The following is a 19919-nucleotide window of genomic DNA, read 5'->3' on the forward strand; positions in this document are numbered from 1 at the left end:
GTGGTGGTGTATGCCTGTAATCCCAGCTACTCAGGAGGCTGAGGCAGGAGAATCACTTGAACCCAGGAGGCAGAGGTTGTGGTGAGCCGAGATTGTGCCATTGTACTCCAGCTTGGACAACAAGAGCGAAACTCCATCTCAAAAAAAAAAAGTCAACTGAAAAGCTGTTAGAATTAGTGTCTGGGTGCAGTAGTGGCTCACACTCTGGGAGGCCAAGGTGGGTAGAGAGTTTGAGCTCAGGAGTTCAAGCCCAGCCTGAGCAACATGACAAAACCCCATCTCTACAAAAAAATACAGATGTTAGCTGGGCATGGTGGCACATGCCTGTGGTCCCGACTATTCAGGAGGCTGAGGCGGAAGGAATGCTTCAGCCTGGGAGGCGGAGGTTGCAGTGAGCCAAGACTGCTTCACTGCACTCCAGTCTGGGTGACAAAGTGAGACTCCACCTGAAAAAAAGAAAAAGAAAAAGCTATTAAAATTAGTAAGAGACTTTAGTAAGGTGACAGGTACAAGACGAACACTTTGCCCCTGTGCATCAGGAGAAAAATACTTTTAAACATGACAGAAATTTTAAAATTCTTATTCAAGTAACAATAAAAACATTTATTATATAGTAATAAACAAGAAAGCAAAAGCTTTTCAAAAAGAACGTTTTTAAAACAACTTGAATAAATGTAATTACATGTGAATTTTTAAAGTATTATATCTCTCCAGACTAACCTATTCATTTAATTCAATCACAGTAAAAACCTAAATCTGCTTTGTGGGCAGCTGCTGTTTGGTTTGGCTTTGTTTTGTTTGAAACAGTCTTGCTTTGTTGCCCAGGCTGGAGTTCAGTGGTGTAATCTCTGCTCACTGCAACCTCTGCCTCCCGAGTTAAGTGATTTTCCTGCCTCGGCCTCCCGAGTAGCTGGGATTACAGGTGCCCACCACCATGCCAGGCTAATTTTTGTATTTTTAGTAGAAATAGGGTTTCATCATGTTGGCCAGGCTGGTCTCAAGCTCCTGACCTCAGGCGATCCACCAGCTCGGCCTCCAAAATTGTTGGGATTACATCTACCATGCCCAGCCTCTTTTTTTTTTTTTAATGACCAGAAATTCTTTGTTATTTCTCTCATCAAGAGGCAGCAGCCCATGTTCTCTATATTTGGATCTCAGAAGTAATGCTGCATGACTTGCAGGCTAAGTCAGAAAAATCCAGTCATGTTCCTACCAGTTCTGGGGGACGTCCACTCTGGGGGAGGGCAGATGCCATTACAGAAGTCTGACTATCCTGAGGGGGCAGCATCTGGCTCGATGGTTGACAGTTCCAGCTAAACTCCCAGCCAGAATCAACTGCTAGCCATATCAATGAAGAACAGTTCATATCCACTCCACTCAAACCTTTGGAGAACTACATTCCCACCGACATTCAAGTGCAAATGCATTAGAAACCCCAGATGTGGACTCCCAGCAAAGCCCTTATAAATTCTCTATCCACAAAAACGTGCACAATCCAAAACAGCTGATTATTATTTTATATCATTAAATTTCAGGGTGTTTTATTATGCAGCAAAGGTAACCAGAAGAACAATTTGTTACAAACCAGTGGTAACTGACAGTTTGATATAAATTCATATAGAAGAAGAGAAACACAAGAATAGCTGTAAAACGTTTAGGAAGAAAAATAAAAATAAAGCACAAGTTGTCCTAAAATCATTTCAATACAACTTAAATAGTGTGTTATTAAGACAAAATCACAAAACAAATGGACAGGTGGCAAAATGGAGTTTAAAACCATATTTATGTATGGATGGAAACTTAGGAAAAGGTGAACATGGATTTCAAATTAGAAAAGTGAGGATTTGACTAATGCATTTGCCAGTAACTGATCAATTTAGGGAAAAAATAAAATTGTATCCCTACCTCATATGTTACTTAAAGATAATTTCCAGGTAGAGTATTAAATGTCAAAGAAGATACTAGATCAAAGACCTAAATATAAGATTTAAAATTATGAAATTATTAAATGAATCCACAAGGGTAAATCTTTATGACCTTGGATTTGGTAATGGAGTCTTAGCTATAACTCCAAAAGAATGAGCAACGAAAGAAAAAATAAGCTACACACCATAAAAATTTGTGTGTTAAAGGACATTAAAAAAAGTGAAGGGAAAATCTCCAGGACAAGATAAAATATTTACAAACCATATATTTGATAAGGTTCTAATATCCAGAATATATAAATAAATCATATAACTCAACAACAAAAAGACAAACAACCCAATTTTTAAATGGGCAAAGAATTTAACATTTCTCCAAAGAAGATATACATATGGCTAGTAAGCACATGAAAATATGCTCCGTAGTATTAGCCATTAGGGAAATGTGAATCGAAACTACAATAAGACACTCCTGGGATGGAAATCTAAATTTTAAAAGTGGAAAATAATCAGTGTTGGTGAGAATGTGGAGCGACTGGAATTTTTATTTCCATTGCAGGAGTGGGACTATGATTCAGATGCCAAGGAAAACAATGAGGCAGTTCCTCAAAAAGTTTTCAGTCGGTGAAAACAGGACATATTTCAATGTATTTGTGTCTTAATTTCTCTCAGCAAGGTTTTGTAGTTTTCAATGTACAAACCTTTAATTCCTTGGTTAAGTTTATTTCTGAGTATTTTATTCTATTGATGCTATTTTAAATGTAATTGTTTTCATAATTTCCTTTGCATGTTGTTCATCGTTAGTGTATAGATAAGCAATTGTGTGTGTGTATTGATTGTGTATGATGCACTTTTGCTGAATTTATGTATTAGTTCCAATAGGTTTTGTGGAATCTTTAGGGTTTTCTACATATGAGACCACATTATCTGTGAACAAAGATAATTTTACTTTTTCCTTTTCAATTTGAATGCATTTTTATTTCTTTTTCTTGCCTACATCTATGGCCAGTACTTCTAGTATGTTATGGAACTGGGTCAATTATTTATTTATTTATTGAGACAGAGTCTTGCTCTGTCGCCCAGGCTGGAGTGCAGTGGTGTGATCTTGGCTCACTGCAACCTCTGCCTCCCAGGTTCAGGTGATTCTCCTGCCTCAGCCTTCCGAGTAGCTGGGATCACAGATGTATATCACCACACCTGGCTAATTTTTGCATTTTTAGTAGAGATGGGGTTTCACCATGTTGGGCAGGCTGGTCTTGAACTCCTGACCTCAGGTGATTCTGCCTCAGCCTCCCAAAGCGCTGGAATTACAGGTGTGACCCACCGTGCCCATCCTCAATTATATTTTGTATTCTACCCCACAATATATCTATGTTGGTTTGTTTGTCTAATAGGCTTTATTTTTTAGGGCAGTTTTCAGTTTACAGCAAAATTCATAGGAAGGTACAGAGATTTTCCATATTCCACCTGCCCCCACACATGCACGGCCTCCTCCATTGTTGATATTATTACCATAATGATGCATTTGTTACAATTGATAAATCTACATTGACACATCATTACCACCCAATGTCCACAGTTTACATTAGGGTTCACATAGGTGTATGTGTACCATGGTGATTTGCTGCACCTATCAACCTGTCATCTAGGTTTTAAACCCCACATGCATTAGCTATTTTTCCTGATGCTCTCTCTCCCTTCCTCTCCCCATCGACAGGCCCTGGTGTGTGTTGCTCCCCTCCCTATGTCCATGTGTTCTCATTGTTCAACTCCCACTTATGAGTAAGAACGTGGTGTTTGATTTTCTGTTCCTGTGTTAGTTTACTGAAGATGATGGCTTCCAACTTCATCCATGTCCCTGCAAAGGGCAGGATCTTATTCCTTTTTATGGATGCATAGTATTCCATGGTGTATATGTACCACATTTTCTTTATCCAATCTATAATTACAGGTATTGATCGACTTACCACCTATGCAACTTAGGACCATTCAACTTTACGACCACAACCGCGGGCCACGACTACTCCGCGTCTGGCAGCACAAACGTTGCCCAGCTGGGCGTACAACAGTGCGGACCAGCTTCCGGCAGCACTACCATCTCCGCGTGCACCATTTCAACTGTACATATAGCCTACTCAACTTACGACCAAATAGTGTTACAACCGGTCCGCAGTCCCGACCGTGGTCGTAAGTCGAGCACTAGCTGTAATGGGCATTTGGGTTGGTTCCATGTCTTTGCTATTGTAAACAGTGCTGCAGTAAACATACATGTGCATGTATCTTTAGAGTAGAATAATTTATATTTCTTTGGTTATATATCCAGTAATCATATTGCTGGGTCAAATGGTATTTCTGGTTTTAGATCCTTAAGGAATCAGCACACTGTCTTCCACATTGGTTGAACTAATTTACATTCCCAACAACAGTGTAAAAGCATTCCTATTTCTCCACAGCCTTGCCAGTATCTGTGGTTTTGGGACTTTTTTTTTTTTTTGAGATGGAGTCAAGTTCTGTTGCCCAGCCTGGAGTGCAGTGGTGCAATCTCCATTCACTGCAACCTCTGCTTCCTGGGTTCAAGCAATTCTCCTGCCTCAGCCTCCCAAGTAGCTGGGACTATAGGCACATACCACCAAACCCAGCTAATTTTTGTATTTTTAGTAGAGATGGGGTTTCACCATGTTGGCCAAGATGGTCTTGATCTCTTGACCTTGTAATCTGCCCTCCTCAGCCTCCCAAAGTGATGGGATTACAGGCATGAGGTTTCTGGACTTTTTAGTAATCACTATTCTGACTGGCATAAGATGGTACAGATAGTGCTTGACTTACGACCACGATTGGTTCCGACAGACCGGTCGTAACATGATTTGGTCGTAAGTTGAGTAGGCTATATGCACGCGGAGATGGTACAGGTATTGATCGACTTACTACCGATGCAACTCACGACCATTCAACTTTACGACCACAATCGCGAGCCACGACTGCTCCGCGTCTGGCAGCGCAAACGTTGCCCAGCTGGGTGGACGACAGTGCGGACCAGCTTCCGGCAGCACTACCATCTCTGCGTGCACCATTTCAACTGTTATACCAGACTTGGTACAGCAATTTGTGTTTTGGGTCTTGGATATTTTTCATCAAACCCCTCCCAAGATGTCTACCAAGAGGAAATTGTTTTTGTCTACACCTCAGCCTGCCAAGAAGGAAAGAAAGGCCATAGATCTCGCCACGAAAATGAAGGTAATTAAGCCGTACGAAGGAGGAAAGAAAGTGAATGTGATCACACATGATACGAAGTTATCACACTCGACTGTGTCGATGATTTTGAAAGATAACGAAAGAATTCGTGAAGCTGTGAAAGGTTCTGCACCCATGCCATCAACAGTTATAACAAAGCAACGAAGCGGGCCCATCCACGAACTGGAGAAATTGCTATATATTTGGATGGAAGATCAAATTCAAAAACGGCCAATAAAATGTTTCGTACATGTTTATATATATTGGTATGTTTTGCAATTGGGAAAATGTTTCCTATGGTATTTTTTACGCCTGTATTTTGTATTTTTGTATGCACCTGTATTTTATAATTTTGTGTGTTTTGCAAATATTAAACCAGTTGTACTGGTAATGCAGTGTTTTACTTAAACCTGACAAATGTAAAAATAAGAAACAAAATGGTGTAGAGATGATACAAATGGCATAAAATGAACAAAGAAAATTATGACATTTAACAATAATGAAAGAAAATTATGATAAAATATGACTTAAAGATTTTTATAACATCATTTCACAGTACCGTACATATAGCCTACTCAACGTACGACCAAATCGTGTTACGACCGGTCTGTTGGAACCAATCATGGTCGTAAGTCAAGCACTAGCTGTAGTGCTGCCGGAAGCTGGTCCACACTGTCACACGCGCAGCTGGGCAACGTTTGCGCTGCCAGACGCGGAGCAGTCATGGCTAGTGATTGTGGTCGTAAAGTCGAATGGTCGTAAGTTGCATAGGTCGTAAGTAGATCAATACCTGTATCTCATTGTGGTTTTGATTTGCATTTCTCTAATGATTAGTGATGTTGAGCTTTTTTCATGTTTGTTGGCTGCATAAATGTCTTTTTCTGAGAAGTGTCTTTTCATATCCTTTGCCCACTTTTTGATGGTGTTTTTTTTTTTTTCTTATAAATTTGTTTAAGTTCTTTGTAGATTCTGGATATTTGACCTTTGTCAGTTGGATAGATTGCAAAAATTTCCTCCCATTATGTAAATTGCCTGTTCACTCTGATGATAGTTTCTTTGTGTGAAGAAGCTCTTTAGTTTAACCCATTTGTCAATTTTAGCTTTTGTTGCAATTGCTTTTGGTGTTTTTGTCATGACATCTTTGCCCATGCCTATGTCCTGAATGGTATTGCTTAGGGTTTTCTTCTAAGGTTTCTATGGTTTGGGGGTTTACATTTAAGTCTTTAATGCATCTTGAATTAATTTTTGTATAAGGTGTAAAGAAGAGGTCCAGTTTCAGTTTTCTGCATATGGCTAGCCAGTTTTCCCAGTACCATTTATTAAATAGGGTATCATTTTTCCATTGCTTGTTTTTGTTAGGTTTGCCATAGATCAGATGGTTGTAGATGTGTGGTGTTATTTCTGAGGCCTCTGTTCTGTTACATTGGTCTATATATCTGTTTTGGTAACAGTAACATGCTGTTTTAGTTACTGTAACCTTGTAGTATAGTTTGGATTCAGGTAGCGTGATGCCTCCAGCTTTGTTCTTTTTGCTTAGGATTGTCTTGACTACACTTACTGTTTTTTGGTTCCATAAAAAATTTAAAGTAGTTTTTTCTAATTCTGTGAAGAATGTCAATGGTAGTTTGATGGGAATAGCATTAAATCTATAAATTATAATTGGGCAATATGGCCATTTTCACAATATTGATTGTTCCTATCTATGAGGATGAATTTTTTTTTTATTTGTTTGTGTCCTCTCTTATTTCCTTGAGCAGTGGTTTGTAGTTCTCCTTGAAGAGGTCCTTCACATCCCTTGTCAGCTGTATTCCTAGGTATTTTATTCTCTTTGTATCAATTGTAAATGGAAGTTCACTCATGATTTGGCTCTCTGCTTGTCTATTGTTGATGCATAGAAATGCTTATAATTTTTGCACATTGATTTTGTATTCTGAGACTTTTGTATTCTGAAGTTGCTTATCAGCTTAAGGGGTTTAGGGGCTAACATGATGAGGTTTTCTCCATATAGAAGCATGTCAGCCAGGCGCAGTGGCTCACACCTGTAATTCCAGCACTTTGGGAGGCTGAGACGGGGAGATCATGAGGTCAAGAGATGGAGATCATCCTGGCCAACATGGCGAAACCTTGTCTCCACTAAAAATACAAAAATTAGGTGGGAGTGGTGGCACACACCTGTAGTCCCAGCTACTTGAAAGATTGAGGCAAGAGAATTGCATGAGCTTGGGAGGTAGAGGTTGCAGTGAGCCGAGATTGCACCACCGCACTCCAGCATGGGTGACAGAGCAAGACTCCATATCAAAAAAAAAAAAGCATGCCATCTGCAAAGAGACAATTTGACTTCCTCTCTTCCTATTTGAAAACCTTTATTTCTTTCTCTTGCCTGATTGCCCTGGCCAGAACTTCCAGTACTATGTTGAATTGGAGTGGTGAGAGAGGGCATCCTTGTCTTGTGCCAGTTTTCAAGGGGAATTCTTCAAGTTTTTGCCCATTCAATATGACATTGGCTTTGGGTTTGTCATAAATAGCTCTGATTATTTTGAGATATCAGTACCAAGTTTATTGAGAATTTTTAACATGAAGCATTATTGAATTTTATTGAAAGTCTTTTCTGCACCTATTGAGATTCCTCTGTAAACTGGTTATTCTAATTAGCAGCTCCTATAACCTTTTGTCAAGGTTCCTAGCTTCTTTGCATTGGGTTCAAACACGTTCCTTTATCTCAGTGGAGTTTGTTATTGTCCACCTTCTGAAGCCTATATCTGTCAACCCGTTCATCTCATCCTCTGCCCAGTTATGTGTCCTTGCTGTTGAGGTGTTACGATCATTTGGAGGAGAAGAGGCACTCTGGCCTTTGGTGTTTTCAGTGTTTTTTTCATTGCTTCTTTCTCATCTTCATGAATTTGTCTAGTTTCACTCTCTGAGGTTGCTGACCCCTAGTTGAGGTTTTCGTGGGAGGTTTTTTGTTGATACTGTTGTTGTTGCTTCCTGTTTGCTTGTTTTTCTTTCAACGGTCAGGTCCCTCTTCTGCAGGGCTGCTGTTGTTTGCTGGGGGTTCCCTTCAGGCCCTATTCCTGTGGTTCACTCCCACGCCCGGAGATGTCACTCGAGGAGACTGGCGAACAGCAAAGATGGGTGCCTGTTCTTTGCGCTGGGATCTCTGACCTCAAGGGGCATCAACTTGATGCCAGTAGAAATGCTCCTGTATATAGTCTGACAACTCTTGTTGGAGGGTCTCACCCAGTTGGGTGGGACAGGAGGCAGGACCCACTTAATGAAGCACTTTGTCCCTTGGTGGAGGGGATGTGCTGCACTAGGGGGAAACCCACTTGTCTGGGCTGATGGATTCCTCAGACTAGCAGGAGGAAAGACTAAGTCTGCCGGTCCACGAAGACTACAGCCACCCCTCCCACTAGGGGCTCAGGCCCAGGGAGATCAGAGTTCTGTCCCTGAGACCCTCACTGGAGTTGTTGGAGTTTCTGCAGGAAGTCTCCACCCAGTGAGGTGGGAGGGGTCAGGGTCAGGCCTGAAGAGGCACTATGGCTGCAGTCTGCCACAGCCAGGGTGTTGGGTTGTGGGGAATCATTGAGATCAAGCTGTCCAGCCTCCCTGGCTTCAGGAGGGGGAAAAGCGGTGCCTGGAGCTATAGAGATGGCACCGCCCTTCTCCCACCCTGGGAGCTTAGCATGTTGGGCAACTAGCAGTCCCAGTGTTGCCTGTCACGCCTCCCTCAAGGAGCTCAGATGGCTTAGACAGCAAACAGCTGCAGCTGTGGCGATGGCCCCCCTTTCCCCCAGGAGCTCAGCTCAGGCAGATTCCAGCTGAGTGGCTGCTGAGAATTTGCGCCTGCCCTGTGGCTGGGACCCTTGGCGTCAGTGACATGGACTCACTCTTCCAATCCGTGGGTTGCAGAGTTCCTTGGAAAAAACAGTTTCCCAGGCTGGGTAGCACGCTCACTGAGCGACTCCCCTGGCTGAGGGTGGGGGCTCCCGTGTGCCACGTGGCTCTCAGGTGGGCTGCCACCACACTGCTCTTCCTTCTTCTCCACGGGTCATGTTAGCCACCTAGTCAGTCCTGGTGACAGAACCTGGATACGTCAGTTGCTGGTGCAGGATTTGCACACTGTTTTGCTTCTTTTTGATGGGAGACTGATCGGGGCTATTCCTAGTAGGCCATCTTGGCCCCGCCCCTTCTGATTTCATTTTTTAAGTACAAATAGGTCTACCCAGATTGTGTCTTTCAAGGAATTGATTCATTTTATCTAAGTTCTCAAATTTGTGGGCATAGAGTTGTACAAAATATTCCTTTATTGTCCTTTTAATATCCATGGAATTTGTAGTGATGTCTCTTTTTTTTTATTTCTGATGTTAATAATTTGTGTCTTCTCTCTTTTTCTTTTTTTTTTTTTTTTCTTTATAGCTAGTCTGGCCAGAGGTTTATTAATCTTTTCAAAGAAAGAACTTTTGATTTTGTCGATTTTTTTCTACTGATTTTCTGTTTCTAATTTTATTGAGTTCTGCTCTATTTTTTGTCATTTCTGTCCTACTTAGGAGTAATTTGTTCTTCTTTTAGGAAATTATTGATTTTACATTTTTCTTCCTTTCTAATCTATGCATCCGATGCTATAAATTTCTCTCTAAGCACTGCTTTCATTGCATCCCACAAATTTCAACAAATTGCTTTCATTTTCAGTTAGTTCAAAATATTTTTAAATTTCTCTTGAGATTTATTTGATTCATGTTATTTAGAAGTGTGTTGCTTAAACTCCAAGAATTTTGGAATTTTCCAGGCTTTTTTTCTGTTTCAATTCCTAGTTTTATTAAGTATATGAGAGCAGACATCATATGATTTCTTTTCTATTAAATTTGGTAAGGTGGGTTTTATGATGCAAAAATGTGGTCTATTTTGGTGAATGTTCCATGTGAGCTCAAGAATAATGTCTATTGTACTGCTGTTGAATGAAGTTCTCTATAGATGTCAATTATATTCAGTTGATTGATGGTGTTGTTGAATTCAACTACATAATTACTGATTTTCTGCCTGCTGGATTTGTCCATTACTGATAGAACGTTGTTGAAGTCTCTGATTATGACAGTGGATTCATCAGTTTCTCCTCAGAATTCTATTTGTTTCGGCATCATGTTTTTATGCTCTGTTTTTAGGCACACACATATTAAAAATTTTTATGCCTTCTTGGAGAACTGATCCCTTCATCATTATGTAATGCCTCACTCTCTCTCTGATAATTTTCCTTGTTCTGAAGACCTATTTTTAATCTGTAAGTGTCATTATATTTAAAATAGGCTTCTTGTAGAAAACATATGCTCAGATCCTGTGTTTTGATCCATTGTCATAAACTCATTTCATTGGTGAATTTATATAATTGACATTCAAACTGATTATTGATATAGTTGGATTAATATCTATCATATTTGTTACTGTTTTATATTTATTGTCTTTGTTATTTATTTCTATTTTTTTCCCCTATTCTTTTTCTACCTTTCTAATTTTTTTTTTTGAGACAAAGTCTCAATCTGTCACCCAGCCTGGAATGCAGTGATGTAATCCTGGCTTACTGCAACCTCTGCCTTCCAGGTTCAAGCAATTCTCCTGCCTCAGCCTCCTGAGTATTGGGGATTACAGGTGCCCGCAACCACACCCAGCCAATTTTTGTATTTTTAGTAGAGACAGAGTTTCACCATGTTGGCCAGGCTGGTCTTGAACTCCTAACCTCAGGTAATCAGCCCATCTAAGCCTCCCAAAGTGCTAGAATTACAGGCATGAGCCACTGTGCCCAGCCTGCAGTTTTTATTAAGCATTTTTAAAATAATTTCATTCTGTCGTCTTTCTTAGCATGCTAGTTATACTTTTCTATAAAAATTTATTTAGCAGTTGTTCTAGAATTTGCGATATACATTTATAATTTAAAAATGCAATATATGTTTACAACTTTCGAGTAGCATTGTACCACTTTTCATATAGTGCAAGTGCCTTATAATAAGAAAATAATTCTAAGTCCCCTCTCCCATCCCTTGGATCATAACTGTCATTCATTTTGCTTATATTTAAATATATATGCATATTTATTTATATATGTATGTATATAATATATGATCAAATACAATGTACAATGTGCCATTATTTTAAATTAACTGTTATTTGCTAAGTCAATTGAGAATAAAAAAACAAAAGTTTGCACTTTATCTATTATTCCTTCTCAGAAGATCTTTCGTTATGCAGAACCCAGTTTCTGACCTGTATCATTTTCCTTCTCTGTAAAGAACTTCTTTTAACATTTCTTAAAAGGCAGATCTACTGGCAACAAATTCTTTCCATTTTTGTTTGTCTGGAAAAATCTTTGTATTTCTTTCATTTTTGAAGGGTGATTTCTCAGGTTACAGAATTCTAGGTTGGTGGGTTTTCTCTCTCAATGCTTTAAATATGTCACTTCACTTCCTTATCACGAGCATGATTTCTGAAGAGAAGTCACAGTCAGTTCTTATCTTTGCTCCTCCATAGGCGTAAGGTGTTTTCTCCCTTCTGATTTCTTTTAGAATTTTTTCTGAATCTTTGATTTTCTGTAATTTGAATATGATACGCTTGTTGACTTTTTTTTTTGCGTTTATACTATGTAATTTTCACTGAGCTTCTTAAATCTGTGGTCTGGTGTCGACATTAATTTTGGGAAGTTCTCAGTCATTGTTACGAATACTTCCGTTCCTGGCTGTATTTCTTCTTCTTCTAGTATTTTCATTATATGTATTTGTACCTTTTGTAGTTATCTCACAGTCCTTAAACATTTTTTCCCCTTTTTTTTTCCTCTTTGCTTTTCAGTTAGGGCACTTTCTGTAGAGAGACGCTCCCGCTCACGGATTCCTTCCTCAACCACATTCAGGCTGCTCATAAGCCCATAGAAGCATTCTTCATTTCTGTTATGTTTTCCGATCTCCAGCATTTTGTTTTAGTTTTTTCTTAGAATATCCATCTCTCTGCTTACATTGCCCATCTGTTCTTGCATGCTTTCTACTTTATTCATTAATGTCCTTAGCATATTAATCATAGTTCTAGACTCCTGATCTAATCATTCCAATACCCCTGTCACATCTGAGTAATGTTCTCATGCTTACTATACCTTCAACCTGTTTTTGCCTTTTCATATGCCTTGTAATTTTTTTCTTTTTTTTTTTCTAAATATCCAGACTTCAAGAAGACGGAGTTTTGTTCTTAATAACCAGACATGTTGTACTTAGAAAACGGAACTGCTATAAATCAGCCTTTAGTAATGTGTAGGTAAGGTGGGAGGAGGGGCACAACATCCTATGTGACAAATGGTGCTGGGATAATCAGCAAGCCATTTGTAGAAGAATGAAACTGGATCCTCATCTGTCACCTTATACAAAATAGTATACAAAAATCAACTCAAAATGGATCAAAGACTTAAATCTATGACCTGCAACCATAAAGATTCTAGAAGATAATATCAGAAAAACCCTTCTAGACATTGGCTTAGGGAAAGACTTCATGACCAAGAACCCAAAAGCAAATGCAGCAAAAATAAATAGATGAAATTTAATTAAACTAAAAAGGTTCTGCATAGCAAAATAAATAATAAACAGAATTTTATTACTATTTATTTATTAGATACTAAGTATCTACCCAGAATAAAAGAAGTCATTATGCAAAAAAGATACTTGCACACACATTTATAGCAGCATAATCTGCAACTGCAAAAACATGGAACCATTATTCTGTTTATTATTTCGTTTGCAATGCAGAAGCTTTATAGTTTCTTCATAGACAACCCAGAAAGTGGGAGAAAATCTTCACAATCTATACATCCAGCAAAGAACTAACATCCAGAATTTCCAAAGAACTCAAACAAATCAACAAGAAAAAAACAAACAATCCCATCAAAAAGTGTGCTAAGGACATGAATACAGCTAGTGCTCGACTTACGACCATGATTGGGACCGACAGACCGGTCGTAACACGATTTGGTCGTTAAGTTGAGTAGCCTATATGTACAGTTGAAATGGTGCATGCGGAGATGTTAGTGCTGCCGGAAGCTGGTCCACGCTGTCGTACGCCCAGCTGGGCAACGTTTGTGCTGCCAGACACAGAGCACTTGTGGCTAGCAATCGTGGTCGTAAAGTCGAATGGTCATAAGTTGCATAGATTGTAAGTCAATCAATACCTGTAGACAATTCTCAAAAGATGATACACAAGCATATGGAAAAATGCTTGTATTGGCCAACAAACATATGGAAAAACGCTCAACATCACTAATGATCAAGGAAATGCAAATCAAAACTACAATGCGATACCACCTTACTCCTGCAAGAATGCTCATAATCAAAAAATCAAAAAATTGTACATGTTGGTATGGATGCAGTGAAAAGGGAACACTTTTACATTATTAGTAGAAATGTATACTAATAAAACCCCTATGGAAAACAGTGTGGAGATTCCTTAAAGAACTAAAATTAGATCTCCCATTTTATCCAGCAATCCCTCTACTATCTACCCAGAGTAAAAGAAGTCATTGTGCAAAAAAGATTCATGCACACACATTTATAACAGTACAATCTGTAATTGCAAAAATACAGAACCAGCTCAAATATCCATCAATAAATGAATAAAGAAAATGTGGTGTGTATATATAAATAAATATATATATACACATGCACCATGGAATACTACTCAGCCATAAAAAGGAATGAAACGATGGCATTCACAGCAACCTGGATGGAATTGGAGACTATTATTCTAACTGAAGTAACTCAGGAATAGAAAATCAAACATCATATGTTGTCACTTACATGTGGGAGCTAAGCTATGAAGACACAAAGGCATAAGAATGATACATTAGACTTTAGGGACTCAGAGGAGAGGGTGGTGGGTGGCGAGGGATAAAAGACTACACATTGGATACAGTGTACACTGCTCAGGTGATGGGTGCATCAAAACCTCAGAAATCACCACTAGGGAACTTATTCATGTAACCAAACACCACCTGTTTCCCCAAAACCTACTGAAATAAAAAAAATTTTTAAGTAATTAAAAAATAAGTAAATCAGTCGTGGCAATTTATATGTTTCTCTGAACCCATGAAAAATAATTACTGCATAATAAAAAAAAGTTAAAATTAAAATCAGAGAAATATTTGGATAAAAATTTAATAATTACATGGCTTGAAATATATCAGGTTGGGTAACTCATTGGTGGAAAAAGGGAACTTAATACTGATAATTCTTAATTCTTATTTCAAAGTTATAATAAAATATAAACATAATAATTAACATTTATATAGGGGGAAAAAGAGACTACCTTGGTATCTGTCAGCTAATGGCCATTTGACACCTCAGCTCAAAGTATTAAATGCTTTTTTGCAAAGGAGAAGCAGAAATAATGAGCCATTATACATGCGTATAAAAGAAAGTGAAAAACATCCCCTCCTGAACACAAAAAAGGAAAACTGCCTGCATCTCCCTCACAGTTGGGACGCAGCTTTAAAATAATTTTCCAGGAAAGTGGTTTATGCTATTCAGGCTACCATTACATTGTTGCTATTTGCACCAACACAGAAGGATTCCAGCTACACATCACCTGACATACCACAATAAGACTACTCAGCCCTCAGAGCCCACATCCCCTTCTATCAGACACCCGTCAGAAAACGTTAATAAATTAGTAACAGACTGAGCTCTTACCACAATTTAAGACCCATTCCTTTTTTCAAAAATAAGAAGAAAGAAGCAAGGATGAGCACTTCCCTTGCTCTCAGAGCTCCTGCTGTGGACTTACTAGACAGTTTTACATTTTAATAGGATTTACAGATTCATAGATCTTTCTCCCCTAGTCAGCATCAGCCCCTAGGACTGGTTCTTGGCACATACAACATATTTGTTGAATGAACAAATGGAAAAATAACTGGAAAGATTAGAACTGATTTGCATATCTGATCATCCCCCATATATAATTTTAAAGGAACTACAAATGTAACAAGTTTACAGTTTTTAGGGAGAGTTTGACTGACAGGAGTTCCCTTACCCTGGTTTGCAAGGACCTTTGCATTTGTTAGGTCATGACAGGTAGCTTCCAGGAATTAATTTTATAAATTAATTTAGAGATAAAAGAGCTGTAAGAAAGAATCATACTAAGTAAATGTAGAAGAATCAAATTAGGGTAGAAAAATGAAATCATTTCACAGGGACTTCCTCTAACTAGGTTGGTTTTACCACCTCCTCCAATTCTCTCTGCGAACAGAGAGAGGAACTCACAACTCGGCTGTGTACTCACATTACCTCACACTGACATGATGGTCCAGGGGTGGACACAGGGCCAAAGCCAGGGCAGCAGACTGTATCCCAGCCTCATTCAAGCTGGCAGTTTCTCCTTGGCCATGGCTGTGAGACTGTTCAGTGAGATGCTCTGGCAGCTATGCTCTAAGAACATAGTCCACTTTCATAAAGAAGCAGAGAAATGAACTAGAGAGCTTTGCATCAATGTTGCCCCTCCACTTCTAGTAAATTGCAAAAATACCATGAATGAGCCCTTGATCAGCTACATAATCTGCAAGGCCCAGTGCACAATGAAATTGAGGCGGGGAGGCGTCTCTTGTCCAAAAGCAGGAAAAACATGTCCTTAAATACTAGTAAAACATAACATGTTTTCCTTTCTTCCCCGGTGTTCCGACTCTCCAAGTGTTTGCTGGTCCTTTTGTTGTTAACTAGCTCATGCAGGCCCTGAGGATACTGACCGGCCAGCCCGGAAAATCACACTCCTGGGGCGGAAACTCGGAGCACCTGAGGCTCTCCATGACAGGGATCTGAGCCAGGAGTTTCCCCTTCCCGCTGGGGACAGGGGACCCCAGAGGCTTGCACTTCCTCTCCAGGCCCCCAGAGATGCCTAAATGAGAGATGGGAGATACCTTCCCTCCCTACCAACTCACACCATGAGAACACATCTCTATTGTAGTTCCCAAGGTCATGTGAACCTACCCTGACCCTCCTTGTACCTCACCCAGGCCAGCCTGCAGCTGAGGGCCACAGACGGTGGCTAGGGCTGGAAAGAGGGGTGCCAGATCAAATAGGGCCACCGCTAAATTTGAATTTCAGATAAAAACAACATAATTTTTTAGTATATCCCATGCAATATTTGGGACATGTATTGGAAAACTACCGTTCATCTGAAATTCAAATATAATCGGGATCCTATCTTGTTTTTTGCTTTTATTTGTTTTTGCTAGATCTGGCTGCCCTAGACCTGGGCACCAGAGGCTGGGGAAGTAGCTGGTGGAGAACCCACGCAGCCGGGGTAAGGAGGCCTGTGAGCAGAAGTCACCAGCCTCTGGTCCATGCTGTTGCCATCAGACTTCACTTACAAATTCAGAGGTCAAATTATTAAGAATGTCAAAATGGTGAGCACAGAGCATTAAACCCCAAACGCAGGGCTTCTCAGACCTGCGCTCCCCACCCCCGCATAGCCCATCCCCTCCTGCAGCTGCCTGAGTCACACCGCATGACACCTCCCCAGTGAGCCATCAGAACTCCTTTCCTACATAGGCCAAGCTGTTCTGAGTCAACTTCTGCTACTTGTTCACAAGAGGATTCTGATTAATACACCAAGATTCATATTTGTAAACTGAAAGGCTAAAGTTATGCATTTACAGAGGCAATGGAACTGGTGAGAGCTATGGTTTCATGAAAAATTTTTATTCTCTGCCCTAGGGAAAATATTTCTTCCTGAGCCACCCGGATTTCTACTGTACACAGAAATATTGAAAACTTCCTACTCACCCTTATTTCTTTTCCAGTCTCCATGCAGAATATCACCCTCTTGTCTTGACAATAATAAATGTCATCAATAATTAGACCAAGTTTATTAAATTATATTTGTATTACCTCCTTGAGAATTTTTTCATGTGATTTAAAGGGTTTCTTCCAAGTCTCATCAGTAACAAATTATCTCTGATGGCGGTTTTCCTATTTTCATTTCTCTGTCAGATCCTAGGGGTACACCCTATTTGTGGTATACATCATTCTTGCACAAAATTTAGATTCTGCAACAATGTCATCTACAGGAATTTGCAGGTGGAAAGGCTGCCTCTCCCATAGTTCATCCCTTCAGGGATAACTGATTATGAAGGAGAATACTGGACTGAACTCATTTATCAACGTAAACAACATAGGATGCTAAGTGGAAAATTCTGCCATAAAAGAAGGGGGATTTTCCCCAATTCATTGTCCAAGGGAATAGAATTATTGACTTCTTAATAATCACCCTTTGATTGCTTATCTCCATTCTTAAGATGGATTTCTAGACCGCTGAAATCAATATACCCCCTCAAGTGTATACAGGAGCTCAGTATCACCGACCTTGAGGCTTACTGGTCACACAGCGCTCATGACAGATGAGGGGAATTAGGCGGTGGGGAAGAAGAGAAGCGCTCTTCATTTCCTTCATTTAATTCCTTGGGAACTACGGATTGATACTGAAACAGTAAGAAAATAACCAGTAACGTCAGATTAAGTATATTAATAAACTACCCCCAATATATTTGATAGCTCTATTTTTAAGACTAGCAAAATGTGTGAGTAACAAGAAAACAACAGATATTCTCATTTGAAAGTTCAATAGTGTATCAAATATAACAACTATACCAAATGTACGTGCAAAATCATGACATGAATTAATGATACCATCAATCATAGAAAGATACTGAAATGACCATGGCTATGCCACTGAAAACAATTGGATGACTTATTACTTTGGAGAAGAAAATTAGTTGTGTTTTCTGATACGCTATTTCTGGATCGTCGTTTAGGTTTTTTATTAGAGGACATTTATACCATCCACCTCACCATCCTTCTCAATGATCATTGGTCTATATTATTCATCTATTCTTCAACCTATTGAATATTCAATATATTCATCTATTCTTCTGGCTAGACCGTTTCAGCAACTAACATTTTCCCTTGATTTTCCGTTGCACTCCACTTAAGAGGGATGGTTAACAAGTTGCTGGACAAATCCATCTTTACTTTAAAAGGAGAAAAAAACCTGTATCTTAGCTCAGACTGCTGTAATAAAATATCATAGATGGAGAAGTTTAAACCAGGGGTCCCCAACCATGGTGTCCTGTATCGGTTCATGGCCTGTTAGGAACTGGGCCACACAGCAGGAGGTGGGCAACAGGCAAGTAGGCATTACCACCTGAGCTCTGCCTCCTATCAGACCCACAGCAGCATTAGATTCTCATAACTTCGTAGCCCAGTGTGTGGATCTCGGTTGTGAACTCATAAGAATCTAATGGCTGATGATCTGTCACTGTCTCCCATCACCTCCAGATGGGCCAATCTAGTTACGGAAAAATGAGCTCAAGGCTCCCACTGATTCTACATTATGGTGAGTAGTATCGTTATTTCACTATATGTTACAGTGTAATAATAACAGAAATAAAGCACATGATAGACCTAATGTGCTTGAATCATCCTGAAGCCAGTCCCCCAGCCCCCCATTCCCCCAGTCCCCCAGCCCCCCAGCCCCCCAGCCCCCCAGCCCCCATAGTCCATGGAAAAATTGTCTTCCACAGAAACAGTTGCTGGTGTCAAAAAGGGTGAGGACCGCTGGTTTAAGCAACAGACATTAACTTCTCATGGCTCCGGAGGCTGGGAAGTCCAAAGTTCAAGATCAAGGGCCAGCCAGTTTGGTCTTTGATGAGAACCCTCTTCCTTGTTTGCTTACAGCCACCTTCAAATTCTGTCCTTAAATGGGGGAGAGAAAAAAGCTATTAGGTTGGTGCAAAAGTAATTGCTGTTTCAAATCTTGAATTTTATTTATTTTTATTTATTTATTTATTTGAGACAGAGTCTCATTCTATCACCCAGGCTGGAGTGCAGTGGTATGATCTTAACTCACTGCAACCTCTATCTCCTGGGTTCAAGCAATTCTCCTGCCTCAGCCTCCTGAGTAGCTGGAACTACACGTGCCTGCCATCACGCCCGGCTAATTTTTATATTTTAAGTGGAGGTGGGGTTTCACCATGTTGGCCAGGCTGGTCTGGAACTCCTGACCTCAAGTGATCCTCACACCTTAGCCTCCCAAAGTGCTGGGATTATAGGCATGAGCCACCATACCCAGCCTGGACCCTGAATTTTAAATCATTATAGCTAGGCTCAAATATATACATTTCTGCCAATGAGAAATAAGTTTGTTTATTCCTATAGCATAAAAATCATGCTTCATGATTCAACAAACTCTTGGGAAGCATTTTCTGCATCCTCTTGGTTGTGGAGCCATTTTTCCTGCAAAATGTTGTCAAGATGTTAGTCAGTTCGCAAGAAATCAGGTGAATATGACAGGTGAGGCAAAACTTACTTTTGAAGCATCGGTTGTGCAGCCTGTGGTCGGGCGTGGTCTTGGAGAAGAATTGGGCCCTTTCTGTTGACCAATGCCGGCTGCAGGTGTCGCAGTTTTAACGCATCTCATCCATTTGCTGAGCATACTTTTTAGATGTAATGGTTTTGCCAGGATTCAGAAAGCTGCAGTGGATCAGACTGGCAGCACGCCACCAGACAGTGCAAGTTGTTTTGGTGCAAGTTTGGGTTTTGGGATGTGCTTTGGAGCTTTCTCTTGGCCCAACCACTGAACTGGTCATCCTGCGGCTGTCATATAAAATCCACTTTTCATCATATATCGCAGTCTGATCGAGAAATGATTCGTTGTTGCATAGAGTAAGAGAAGACAACACCTGAAAATTACAATTTT

General features: G+C 39.9%; 1 long non-coding RNA gene across 1 annotated transcript; it reads right to left on the reverse strand.

The window, feature by feature from the left end:
• Positions 1–6914: 6914 nt before the first annotated feature.
• LOC116563381 lies at positions 6915–19717 on the reverse strand. Its single transcript, XR_004274376.1, has 3 exons — positions 19632–19717; positions 18481–18483; positions 6915–6925 (listed from the first exon to the last, which is right to left on the reverse strand). It is a non-coding gene; the product is annotated as an uncharacterized LOC116563381 (long non-coding RNA).
• Between the last annotated feature and the right edge of the window lie 202 nt (positions 19718–19919).

This window comes from Sapajus apella, unplaced genomic scaffold, assembly GCF_009761245.1.
Source record: "Sapajus apella isolate SASKATOON/1434 unplaced genomic scaffold, GSC_monkey_1.0 scaffold35, whole genome shotgun sequence".
In the NCBI taxonomy this organism is placed as follows: Eukaryota; Metazoa; Chordata; class Mammalia; order Primates; family Cebidae; genus Sapajus; species Sapajus apella.